The sequence below is a fragment of the Adiantum capillus-veneris genome, chromosome 28, assembly GCF_014529385.1.
Source record: "Adiantum capillus-veneris isolate H3 chromosome 28, ASM1452938v2, whole genome shotgun sequence".
Lineage (NCBI taxonomy): Eukaryota > Viridiplantae > Streptophyta > Polypodiopsida > Polypodiales > Pteridaceae > Adiantum > Adiantum capillus-veneris.
The window spans coordinates 135,921,154-135,934,702 of NC_140958.1; the positions used below are offsets into that span (position 1 = coordinate 135,921,154).

At 41.0% G+C, this 13,549-nt stretch overlaps 1 pseudogene; it reads left to right on the top strand.

Moving 5' to 3' along the window:
- Nucleotides 1–1,347: 1,347 nt before the first annotated feature.
- Nucleotides 1,348–2,314, top strand: LOC147421355 (uncharacterized; annotated as a pseudogene).
- The last annotated feature ends 11,235 nt before the right edge of the window (nucleotides 2,315–13,549 follow it).

Sequence of the window (13,549 nt, forward strand, 5' to 3'; positions counted from 1 at the left end):
ATATGTGCTCGTAGATAAATTTAGCTACCTCTACCGCTGTGATTCTAGTGGTGGCTGTAGCCTCTGCCCATCTAGTCATGTAGTCGACCCCCATGATAATGTAGAATTTTCCTGAGTTGGCCTTAGGTAATGGCCCAATGGCATCGATACCCCATTTTTCAAATGGGTCATATGAGAGAATAGGTGTCTGTGGTTCAGGCATAAGTGACCTAGTGCCGGCCTTTTGACACAACTTACATGTTTTGCACCAGTGGTGTACATCACGGTTGAGGCTAAGCCATATGAAGCCTGCCTGCAAGATTTTCCTACTTGTTATGTTTAGGGCAAAGTGACCACCACAAACCCCGTCGTGACAGCTAGCAATTACTCCCGTGATTTCGTGAGAGAGAGGGACCTTCCTGAGTATTTGGTCCTTACCCTTACAGTACAAACCATCATTGATGAGTCGATACCTTGTAGCCTTCCGCGTCAGCCATTGCTTTTGTCCCTTTGTTAAATCTGATGGGCATTCCTCTGTTTCCAAAAAATGCATGATGTCAGGCAAGGCATCACTTCCTTGAAATAGACGGAGCTTTAGTTTTATTGCTCCAACCACCACTTCCTGTAGTCTTTCACTTGTTAGGGCATCTGCTTCTTGGTTTTGAGCCCTTGGGATATGGTGTATTTGAACTTCTTCAAACTTACCCAACAAGGTTTTTACACCACTTAAGTGAGTCCTTAAACTAAGATTCTTACATGTCTATGCTCCATTTACTTGCCTTACCAGAAGTAGAGCATCCCCAAATACATTAAAGCGTTGTACACCTTGCGAGACGCACCATTGTAGACCCTTGGTTAGTGCTGCATACTTAGCTTCATTGTTAGAATGTGAATCTAACAATTGGCCCAACGAAAATACCTTTGTCCCTTTGTCCCAATCGCATACCTAGCTAGGTACGATTGGGGGTAGGGAACCACCTGCCCCCTACAAGGGGGCAGGTGGTCCCCTACCCCCAATCCCCAATCGTACCTAGCTAAGTATGTGGTGCCTCTAGAGAAGAAGCTCATGACGTTATGCATTTTATGAAAAACACTGAAAAAGGCTCCGTTTTCTTACATGAGAAAATTTCCAAATCTTCTTGTTATATAGAACAGCTAACAGTGGTTGGGTGATGTAGAGAATCCCAGCCGGGAATTTTGAATGTCGAAAGTGCAGCGGATGCCCTGCTGTTGGATGTTCCCGATGACTGTCCTATCAATTCTGGACGGGGCCATGTTGAGGCAAACGCGCTTGTCCTCACCACCAACACGCTCAATTGGTGCAATCACATTTGCGGGAGGTAGATGAAGGTCTGCCCCTCGTGCGAAATGGAGAACAATCCAAGGAACGCCGGCGTAGAGGTGGCCTTGTTCATCATGAGAGCGCCTCTTTGGGACGTAGCAGGTGTCGAATACGGGCTCGAAAGGGTCTGCGGGGCGGAGATGGGCGGCGTTGAGGAGATGGTTTTTCGGAGAGCGTCGCGGAGTGCAATGTACGCAAGGGGGGGCAAGGTAGTGATGGAGGTGCCGGAGTCAACCATGGTGCCACCCTCGCCTGTGCGGGGATTATTTGGAAGAGGGACGTGGGGAGGGGAAGGCGGAAGCGACCGACGCTGATGCCCTCCAGGGTGATGTAGTAGTGGGTCTGCAAGGCAGGGTTGGGGTTGCGGACGAGCGGAGTGAAGATCGTATCGGGGGTGAAGGGGGCGCCAAAGGTGAGGGTGGAGTTGGAAGAGGAGAACATGTGGGGCAGGCAGTAGGAAAAGGTGCTTGGGCGGCCGCTTTTGTGGAGCTGAGAGGGGAGGGAGATGGTGCCGGTGCCCAAGCCCAGCACTCCGGCGGCAGCCACAAAGCTAGTGCCATTGCTTGCGGTGCTGCAGGCAAAGGCCATGTTGGGAAAACTGTGGCCGGAGCCCAGCGTGAGAGTGTCGGTGATGAGCGTGCCGGAAGTTGTGGAGCTATCGTAGTAAGTAATCTGGAACGCGCAGGATTGCAAGGCGTTGCGGGAGTGGCCGGAAATGGGGAGGCAGGATGTGAATGGGGCAACGTTGGCGCAAAGAGGGGAATCGCAGGTGACGTTGCGGTTTGTGGAGGAGGCTGCCGGGTCAAAGATGGGCTGGTCGAGCTGCTGGAAGCAGGATTGGCAGGGCTGGCACTGGATCCAAGAGAGGTCGCTGCCAGTGTCAATGATCATGTAGAGGCCGCGGGGATGGCCGCTGCCGACAGTAAGCCGCGCAAAGTAGCTGCCCGTGTTTGCAAGCTGAAAGCCGGAGGCGACGGGAATCTTGAAATATGATCCATGGCGGCCAGTTGTAGACGATATTCTAGAGGCCGCCTCTTCTTTAGCACAAGGGAGCTCCGGCCTCCGCTTGGCATAGCCGGAGGAGCGGCCAGCAGGCTGGAGTGATTGAGCACATCGTGCAGTCGGCCTGGGAGCGTGAGACGATCGAGGAGCAGCCCGTTGCTGGCGGGAGCAGAAGGCACACGATTTGATTGGACCGGCAAGGTGTGAGTCGGCTGGTTGGAAGAGGTGGCCCTTGAACTTTCTGGGCCAACGGCCAGCCAAAAAGTGACCTCCACGTCAGAAAATCACCGGCCGACGGCACCTTGTGCTCGAAGGCAGCTCTCCGACGGTCCGTATAATTATCGGGACTCGGGAGCTACCCCACGGTGAATGGTTGCGGTGGCTGACCGGTATAACGTGCTGCCGTCACCCCACTGCACTGCTTGCGGTAGCGCTGTTGAGAGGACAAAAAGGAGTCTGGCCATCGACATGACCAGCAGCCATGTCAAACGTCGAGCCATTCCAAATGACGCGGCCGAATTGAAGATCTCTTGAGTTGGACGCCTCATCGACTGCGAATACTACTCGATCTTGGGCTTCGATGGATAATCTTGGGCTTCGATGAATGTTGCGCTCCTCATTTATAGGGAATCCAAGACACGTCGGCGAGCTTCCTCCACGGTATGTGCCCGTTGAAAAACAAGATCACAAGAGTATGTGCCTACGATTTAAAAAAAGTGGGGAAAGTGGAGAATCTGAGTAGATGCGACGAGCTGGAGTCTCCTGGAGCCCGTAGGGTTTGTTGCTTCGGCACTACTGCTCGGATGCCGCCTTGGCGAGCATGCAAGAGATAAAGCGCAAGCGCAGGCAGCCAGGTGTAGGTAGGAGCGCAGGGTTCACGAGGTATGAGCAGTTCAGCAGGTCGACCTAGCAGGGGGCTTCTCATTTTTTGTATAATAAGACAGATCGCCTACCTTGCAGCTCGGTGTGGTGGCTCAGCTGGTTAGCCTAGAGATGTCCTAGACAAAGGATTGAGTTCGATCCCCCAGTTGTCCTTTTACAGGTCGCTGATGAGATCCGCATGGTCTTCAGAAGATGAGATCCCCATGGAACCTACGTAGAGATTTGAGAAAATAGAGTTAAATTTCAAGACATGCTAGTCATTTTTCAAAATTTCCTCTTTGAATCTATTTTAAACGGAATTTTGTTTGTTTGTGAAAACAAGAAGCGAGCAGAATTCAGATGGAGGTAGCGAGCCGGAAAAATCATTAGCATTCTTTTGACAAAACTTTTTGGCAGGAACGTTGGACATCAAAGAAAATGATGTGTCATAACGTGATGCCTCTTAGGTAAAAGCTCATGTAAGGATAGGAAGCGGGAGGGGGGGCTAGCAGCTAGGGGTGTCAAGGTTGAGGTAGCAGACAATAGACAACTAGCACCATGGTCATCTTCGTAGGGAGATTCCTTCGCCCTCTCGGTTTCATCAACAACATCAAAGTTGAAGCTCCATGTTCAGACCCTACGACCTCCTCACTGCACTCTAACTAAGGCCAACCCCTCCGTCACCCTGTGACTACCCCGCCTTTCTATAGACACACCAATTCCTCCTTGGCCTCTTTGCACAATAGGGGATCATGGCTTTCACGACTCACTACAAATTAGGTTCCAATGTGCGCGCGCGTGCGAGAGAGAGAGAGAGAGAGAGAGAGAGAGAGAGAGAGAGAGAGAGAGAGAGAGTTAGACCTAAGGTAGGATTGAGGGAGCATGGTCCTAATCTACAAATGCATGGTCAAGGGGGCTCCTTAAATAGGGACCAGGGACTCCTCTATATAGCGGCAAGGATAGGTGGAGATTAGCATGTAGTAGTACCTTTGTTCTTATAGTGGTATCAGAGCTCCCGGGAGACTGGCAGCAGGGAGAGGAGTGGAAGGATTTGCATGGATCTTTTCTCTCTCTCTCTCTCTCTCTCTCTCTCTCTCTCCACACACACATATATATATATATATATATATATATATATATATATATATATATATATATATATATATATATATATATATATATATATATATATGTATATACATACATACATACATAAATATATACATATATAGATATATATATATATATATATCGTCATCAACTTGGCACGTCTTGCTTGAAGAGCCCGCGGGAAACAGGGCTTGTGTGGTGGGTTTGACACAGAAATGAATGGAACAATTCCTTGTACACACAAGGAGATGAGGCAAACAAGCATCATAGTGTTACTGAGAGGAAAAAAAGAGTCCGGCCATGAGTAGCCATGAAAACGCACAACCATTCCAAATGACGCAGCCGAATAGATTTCTTGAGCTGGATGCCTCATCGACTACGAGTACTACTCGATCTTGGGTTTCGATGGATATTGTGCTCCTCATTTCTAGGGAATCCAAGACACATGTGAAGTCATATTTAAGAATTTTGGGAATTATTCAAGTCCCGTTTTTTAGATAATACTTAAAATTAGAGTATTTTTCTTAAGTTTGACCTTATGATTTATGGGGAGACCCTTTATGCAATATAGAAATGAGACACTATCCCATGAATAGAAGGCTCAGAAGTAAGTTTGAGCCTCACTTTTTTTTTTTTTGTGGGATACTAAGAAGAGGACTGAAGTTAACTTTGATTTTCACATGCCTCACTTAAACTAGTGGACATGCTTAAACTTAGTTCAGGGCACTAGTACATGGAATATGGGGCTCAAATGTAAGTTAAAGATCAACTTGTTGTTTCTATGTAGGATACTAAGATGAGGTTGATCCTAAGTGCCTCACCTAATAGCAAGTGGGTATGAAGCTCAAACTTAGTTTAAGGCACACATACTAGTTTTTATTAGCGCCCTTTGAAAATGAGCCACTAACACCTACATGTGAGTCTCAAATTTAAGTTTTTCCCTCACTTGTTGGTGGTGCTTCTTAGGATGTCTCATGTGCCTCTCATGAAATAAGCATGAATTTCATACTTATTTCCAAATGCACATTGGAGATCCAAGTCTTATTTCCTACCATATAGAAATAAGACAATGTCACATGGATGGGAGGATCAAACTTATGTTCAATCCTTGAATTGTGGTCCTACTTAGGACACTCCATTGGAGACATAATACAATCTTGAGCCTCACTTTTCACTCCCATGAAAGTACTTATGAGCCTAATATCATAAACCTAGCCTTAACACCTAGACATAGGCTCAACACATAGCTATATCGTTGTGTTTCTGTATATACAATGACAATTTCGGAAGCACTGGTTAACATTGTTTATATGGAAGAGTTACTTCTTTATGAATAGCTCTTCCATCAAAAATTGTGATAGTTAAAAAAATATAATGCCTTTAAATTTGAGGCATTTTTAAAAATGCTACTAGAGTTGAAAGCATCATCAAGGATTACAGTGTTAAGAAACACTGGGATAACAAATAAGCAGAAAAAAAAAAAGAACTTTTCACAAGCCCTCACTAAAGAGATTTTCATATTGAGGGGATGATAAATGAGGATGATAACACCAAGATAACAAATGAAGAACATTAAGATATTAAAACGTACTCCCATTTATGCACGCAATTCATATTCACAACAAGATAAACGTGACCTCAACAATGATGTCAAGGGTCTAACCCAATATAAGTCTATCCTTTAACATTGTGTTTCCTCTTGTACACACTTTGTTTCTCTATTGCAAGTGGATTCATTTACTACAGTGTTGCAATTATCTTCTTGCTTATATTTGCATATATCCATCCAAATAGCAATGTAATTATTATTCTCCTCAAAAAGTGGAATTATTGTTCCCCTCACAAATTTTTCTAGATCAACCTTTTTTATCACAAAGGTAGGAACGCTCTCTTATGGAGAGCATGAGCATGCTTTCTATTCCAAATGAATATTACGTAAATGTAGGCTTCTTCCATAAGAGTATTTTCATGGTTTTGTTACCCTTTGACTGTGTTGAATATCTTAAACAATAATTAAACAAAATAAAGGCATCACTGTTGAGCAGAATGAAAGGGAAGAGAGATATGGATCAAAACTTTAAAAAAACACTATTCCTCATGCCCTAGGTTGTGGAAGGCATCTCTTTAATAATGAAAAAAGTGGAAATTATCTCTTATGAACAGTATAAGCATGCTTTATTTTTAAATTAGGTGATATATATATGAAGGATATGTCCATGAGATATTTTCATGGAGGTGGTATCCTTGGTTTATCTTCAATAGGTTTAAGATAAGTACGGTTGCTAGAGTTGTCGCTTAATGAGATGAGCATATGCATGCTTGATTTTGGGAGAGAGTAATATAGATTTCATGAGATAGTTTCATGAGGTAGCCACTACTTGTTTGTATTGATCATTTGAATAGCAATGAAACAACCCAAAATCATCATGACTTAGTAGCATCAAATTTAACCATAAAATGTATGGTTACTAAGATTCATTATGTAGTCTATGTTTGAGAAGTAAGATCATGCACCAATCTAAATGTACTAAAATTTCTATCTTGTTATTCACATAGAGAAATAAAGAATACAAGCACACCTCACAGTGACACTCACAACTTTATACTTTAAAATGGAAAAGCTAATATTTAGACAACTTACCTTTTTTGGCACATTTCTAGTTAAGGAGCCATCACTAGAAGTCATTTTAACTTTATTTGGCTTACATTGTAATTTTTCAAATAATACCTTTTGCACTTCAACACCACCTTGGAGTCCTTGAGAAAAACCTGATTTTAGCATGCTTCACATATTTTGATTCCAAGGTGTTCATCCAAGTGTTATTGTTTACGGCTAGTCAAAACATCTTCCTTCAAAGTAATCTCTCTAAAGAATAGTTTAAATCTACAAGAAAAGACCTTCAAATAAGAGGATGAAACATTTGAGTCTCTTCAAAACGAGATACTAAAACTCTGGATGAGACATGATAATTTTATCTTCAAATAGTGTCATATATCAATCTTGTCCACCCATGGAAAGCATTGCTTAATATTACCATATGGTCATATATCAAACTTATCAACCCACAAACTAATATGAAGCAAAAATACCAAGCTTGGAATCCAAATAAAAATAATTTTGAGCCTCACCATAGGTAGAAACACAAGTGTTTCAACTTTTAGCTAAGACATGTTCATCGAGTATAGTGGAGGCTCAATAAATTTTGATCAATAGTCAAAGGCAAAAAGTATCGGGCAGATTTAACCTAAAAGTTTTGCACAAGGTGGAAGAGGATTCAACTTACAATGGATACTCTCCATCGCTTCAAGAAGAAAACACTTTTAGAGCTAGGCTAGAAATACCACTTTTCCCTAACAAACCAATGAAAGTGTTGATGATATAACTTAAGTTTGAGCCTTCAGAAAAGGGTAGAGGCTCAAACTTAGCTTTGATCATGTGATTTCAATAAAGGGAGGAGACTCTTTAATTATTAACCAAAGAATCCTAATGAGATTCTAGAAGGTTAAAAATGAGACTCTTTGACCATTGAGCTAGAGAACTACTTATGAAAGTGATGAGGTACAAAGTTGTGGCTCATGAAAGAGTATTGGGGCAAACTCAAAATAGTCAGATTAAATTAAATTCTTTGAGTTCCATTCCAAGGAGTACTCTAAGAAGGATGAGGCGTAATCTCAATTTTGAGGGCATAGAGGGTCAAGTTTTGAGCCTCGTGAAAGGCAAAAAATCTCACCATAGTCAAAGGAGAGAACTTAAAATTTTAGAATTAAAGGGATCCTATGGCAAGGATGAGTCACAGACTATGTTCCTAATGGATGTATGTATCAATAGTTATCATAATTGTACACGGTAGTAGAGATGACGACCTTCACCAAAGATACTAGAGCTAAAATTCATCTACTTGGTTTACCTCCTACTAGAGGGATGTCATGCTTATCTTGCAAGCTCACACACTAATGGTTTCACATTAGTTCATTACTAAGTTCTTTGATTTATAGATTTGTTTTATCTTGTTGAGTACTGAAGTAGAAAAAGAACTTTTCAACCTCGATGTCAGTGTGAGCTTTATGTTGTGTGTGTGCGAGCTTTGCAAGACCTCAAGCTCTTTGGAATAGATAGCATGTAGTAGTAAAAGGGTTTTTGGTTAGAGAGAAAGATCACAAGGTACAAAGTAGCAAAGGTAAATAGATATCAACATTAATGCCCCTTTGGAGATAATGCACCTTTTGAGAATTTGATTTTGTCAAACTCCAAATGTTGTGTTTAGAAACACCACATATACTAAAAACTCAAAATAGAATAAAGATCAAAACTCATAAAACCACTACATCAAGATACATAATAAACATTATTTAGAAAGATGTTCAACGCTTGGCAGTTATCAAGTGCAATGTTTGAAGCATTATTAATAATCTATTTATGTTTGACTCATTAAGAGTGCTTGATATAGTTGTGTGAATTTAATTTTGAATTAGCGAACTTACATAAATACAAAAATATGTCTGATAAGATTTCATAACGTAAATTAGATACCTAAGCTTTATTTTTGTAGAACAAAATCTTTTTCATTCAAGCTACCTCTTAGAAAACATATCTAAATTATCCTAGGAAGACCTCAACTTAGGACATAAAATTGTATGACTTTTTCTTGGTATCTTTGTATGATCCAAATTATCAAGTATTGCTCTTATCAAATAGATGTAAAGAGGAGCTCTATATTAAAGCTAGAAATGAAGCTACTTAATGTATCATATGGTCTTTTTTTTACACAATTAGCAATGAACCTTATCTTGTTTTCTATTTAGGTGGCTTATCTACACAAAATTAGAATATTTTCATAAGATAAGATCCATGTCCATTTCTTTCAACTAGAAAGAGGGTTGGAAGAGTCTTTGACACATGTGGCTCTTGTAGTTAGTGTGATAGACACTTGCAGATAGTTTCTAGCTATAAATAGTCCCACTAGAGTGGTCATGAGGCTTAAGAAATTGAGTCTCTAGGTCATGAGGCTAAAACCCTCATGAGCTAAGATGGATTTCAACTTGAAAGAGTTTTTCAAAAGCCTCTAGATCATGAGGATCTGGTTATTAGTACGATTGACACTTTTGCACATGGTTCAGCTAGAAAGAGTCATATTAACGTGCTCAATAGGCTAAAAAATTAACTGAGTCTCTAGGTTGTGAAGTTCAAACCTAAGATGAAGACTCATGAAGTAGAGACTCACAGAGAAGATCAGCTAGAAAATTTTCTACAAGGATCTTCGTCCTTTAAGTTTAAGCCTCATGAGATAGTACTCTTGTGGATGACATCTAACTTGAAAGAGTCCTTCTAGAATAGTCATAATTCTTAGAAAGTCAGTCTTTACATCAACTCAAATATAATTTCAGGCTTCATGAGGTAAAGATTCAATTCATGCTTTGTGAGATAGATACTCAAATAGATGGTTTCTAACTAGAAAGAGTTCTACTATAGTGTTCATAAGGCTTGAAAATTGAGTGTCCAGGTCATGAGGCTCGAACTTAAGTTTGAGCCCAAGGGCTAGAGACTTAATTTTTAAATAGAGAATAGCTTATGGTTTTTTCAAGACTCTTTGTCTCAAAAGGGTTTCAAGCTACAGACTTTTGCAAATGGTTTTGAGCTAGAATGAATCTGGCTAGGATGTTTAGATCACGGAAATTGATTCTCTAGTTCATGAGGCTCGACCTTAAGTTCAAGCCTCATGAGGGAGAGACTGCAGGAGCACAAGTTGTATCCTATGTGGCTTCAAAATTATGAGCTAGAGATTTCTAGCTTATGGGGACTTCTAGCTTACGAGCCTTCAATATTATGAGGTTTGAGCCTCATGAGCTAGAGGCTCTAGGAAGAGCAGAGATTGTAGATTACGAGGCTTCAACCTTATGAGTTTTCAAGATAGTCTTTGTCATAGGAGGCTCTTAGGCTTACACTCAAGCCTCATGAGGGACTTTTGCAAATGGTTCCAAGCTAGAAAGATTCCTCCTAGAATCTCTAACTCATAAGAATTGAATATTGAATCTCTATGTCATGAGGATCAAACTTAAGTTTAAGCATCATGAACCATAGACTCTTGGAGTCTAGATTATAGCTTATGAGTTTTTCAAGACTCTTGTCTCAAGAGGCTCTCAATCTATAGAATTTTTCAAATGATTTGACCTAGAAAGAATCTTGTCGAGGTCTGTAGCCCATGAGACATGAAAATTGATTCCCTAGGTCATGAGGCTCGACCTTAAGTTTGAGCCTCATGAGAGAGAGACTCCAAGAGCACAAGACGTCGTAGCTTATGTGGCTTCAAGGTTATCAGCTAGAGACTTATAGCTTGTGAGGGTTAAGGGTTATGAGGTTAAGACTTCTCATGAGCTAGAGGCTCTAGAAGCAGAGATAGTAGCTTATAAGACTTCAACATTAAGAGTTTTCCAAGAGTCTTTTTCTGAGGAGGTTCTCAAGCTTATAATCAAGCCTCATGATGTCAATACTTTTGCAAATGGCTTCTAGCTAGAAAGCATCCTCCTAGAATCTCTAGCCTATGAGACTTGAAAATTGAATCTCTAGTTTATGAGGCTCGAACTTAAGTTTGAGCCTCACTAACGAGAGACTCTAGGAGTAGAGAATATAGCTTATGATTATTTCAAGTCTCTTTGTCTCAAGAGGCTCATGAGTTGAAGAATTTTGCAAATGGTTTTGACCTGGATAAAATCTTGCTAGGATCTCTAGCTAGATCATGAGATATGAAAATTGATTATCTAGGTCATGAGGTTTGACCTTTAGTTCGAGCCTCATGAGCGACAAACTCTAGGAGAACATGTTGTAGCTTATGTGGATTCAATATTATGAGCTAGAGACTTCAAGCCTACGAGGCTTCAGGTTTACAAGGTTGGCACTTCAAGCTATAAAGGCTTGAGCCTCATGAGCTAGAGGCTCCAGGAGTAGATATTGTAGCTTATGACGCTTCAACCTTATGACTTTTTCAATATTCTTTGTCTAAGGAGGCTATCAAGCTTACACTCAAGCCTCACGAGGCAAAGATTTTTGCAAATGATTTCTAGCTAGAAAGCCTCTTAGAATCTCTAGCTCATGAGATTTGAAAATTGAATCTCTAGGTCATGAGGCTCAAACTTAAGTTCGAGCTTCATGAACCAGAGACTCTAGGAGTAGAGTTTATAGCTTATGAGTTTGAAGACTCTTTGTGTGAAGAGGCTCTCAAGCTAGAGAATTTTGCAAATGGTTTTGAGCTAGAAACAATCTTGCTTGGATATCTAGATCATGAGACATGAAAATTGATTCTCTAGGTCATGAGGCTCGACCTTAAGTTTTAGCCTCATGAGCGGTAGAATCTAGGAGCAAAGGTTGTGGCTTATGTGGCTTCAAGGTTATGAGTCAGATATTTCTAGCTTATGAGGCTTTTGGATTATGAGATTGAAGCTTGTGGCTTACGAGACCTCAAGCTTATGAGGTTTGAGCCTCATGAGTTAGAGGCTCTAGGAGCAGAGATGAGGCTTCAATATTATGAGTTTTTAAGAGCCTTTGTCTCAAAAGGCTATCAAGCTTACGCTCAAGCCTTATGAGGTAAATACTTTTGCAATAGGTTTCTAGCTAAAAAGAGTCCTCCTGGAATATCTAGCTCATGAGACTTGAAAATTGAATCTCGGTCGTGAGGCTCCAACTTAAGTTCGAGCGTCATGAACCTGAGAGTCTAGGAGTAGAGATTGCAACTTATGAATTTCTGAAGACTCTTTGTGTCAAAATGCTCTCAAGCTAGAGAATCTTGCAAATGGTTTCTAGCTATAACAAATAAAATCTCTAGCTCATGAATCTTGAAAATTAAGTCTCTAGGCCATGAGGCCTTGAACTTAAGTTTGAGCCTGATGAGGCCACTACTTTAGGATAAGAGATTATAGATTAGGAGATTTCAAGTTTCTAAGTTTAGCAAGACTCTTTGTCGCAAGAGGTTTGGAGTCACAACGACCATGACTGCTCATTTTTTTTTCTATTGGAAACAAAACAATCTCTAAAATATTGAATGCATGTAGCTTATTTGCACCTTAGTGTCCAAATTAAAGCTTCTAAAACTTTTAGGGATCTCTATCTTAAGAGGCTTGAAAATTGAGTCTCTAGGTTATGAGGCTTGAAAACTAAGTCTCTAGGTCATGAGGCTCGAACTTAAGTTCGAGCCTCATGAGCTAGATGTTTGGAGCAAATATTGTTGCTTATGAGGCTTTGACTTTATGCGTTTTTTAAGAGTCTTTGTCTCAAGAGGCTCTCAACCTTAAGATAAAGCCTGATGAAACCAGAGATGTTTTTAGATGTTTTTTTTTGCTAGAAAGAATCTTGCTACAATTTTTAGCTCATTAAGCTTGAAATTTGAGTCTCTAGGTCATGAGGCTCGAGCTTAAGTTCGAGCCTTGTAAGCTAGAGGCTCTAGGAGAAGAGATTGTAGCTTATGAGGATTAAGCCTATCATGAGATGCACGAGCGAGAGAGAGAGAGAGAGAGAGAGAGAGAGAGAGAGAGAGAGATCTTGAAGTGATATGAGGAGACATTATTATGAAGGTATTTGCAACAAGATGTTTACATAAAACCTAGCAGCAACAACTTAGTTCATGGTCACATCATGGTTTCTCGGAACTTTAGTATACCATGATATACGATGAAGAATTGGACCTACATACCTTGAACTTGTTTCTCCCCTAATAAGAATTGAAGTTAAAAAATATGAGGCACTGACCAATGCCAACCAACTCTGCACTAGTAGAGACAATGCAGGGCTCTTCGCAATAATGACGTCACAAAAGAGGTGGTGCAAGGCTCTTGGTAATGGCAAAGCTCACAACAACCAAAACATTACAAAGATACATACTTGTGATGCAAGCATCAGCAACAACCCATGCTCAGTGTGGAGGAAGAACCGAATTGTAATTGGCATTGCATTTATGATAGAGGTGATGCAAGGCTCTTGGCAATGACGAGGCTCACAAAAGAGTTGGTGCAAGGATCTTGGGAATGGGATGCTCATAACAAGAGCGAGGTTCATGGAAGAAGAACACAGGTGACCTTCTTTTTCCAGTTGAATTCATGATAGACGTGACGCCGATGACAGGCCTTTTGTCGTCAATTTCAAATTTTAAAAGTGACGGCGAGTTCAAATTTGACGGGATTTGCAATCACGACTTCGATAAAGAAAAGGTGAGTGGACTCTGACAACAAGCTTTAACTTCTCTTTTTCTCTCTCTGTGCACACCATGC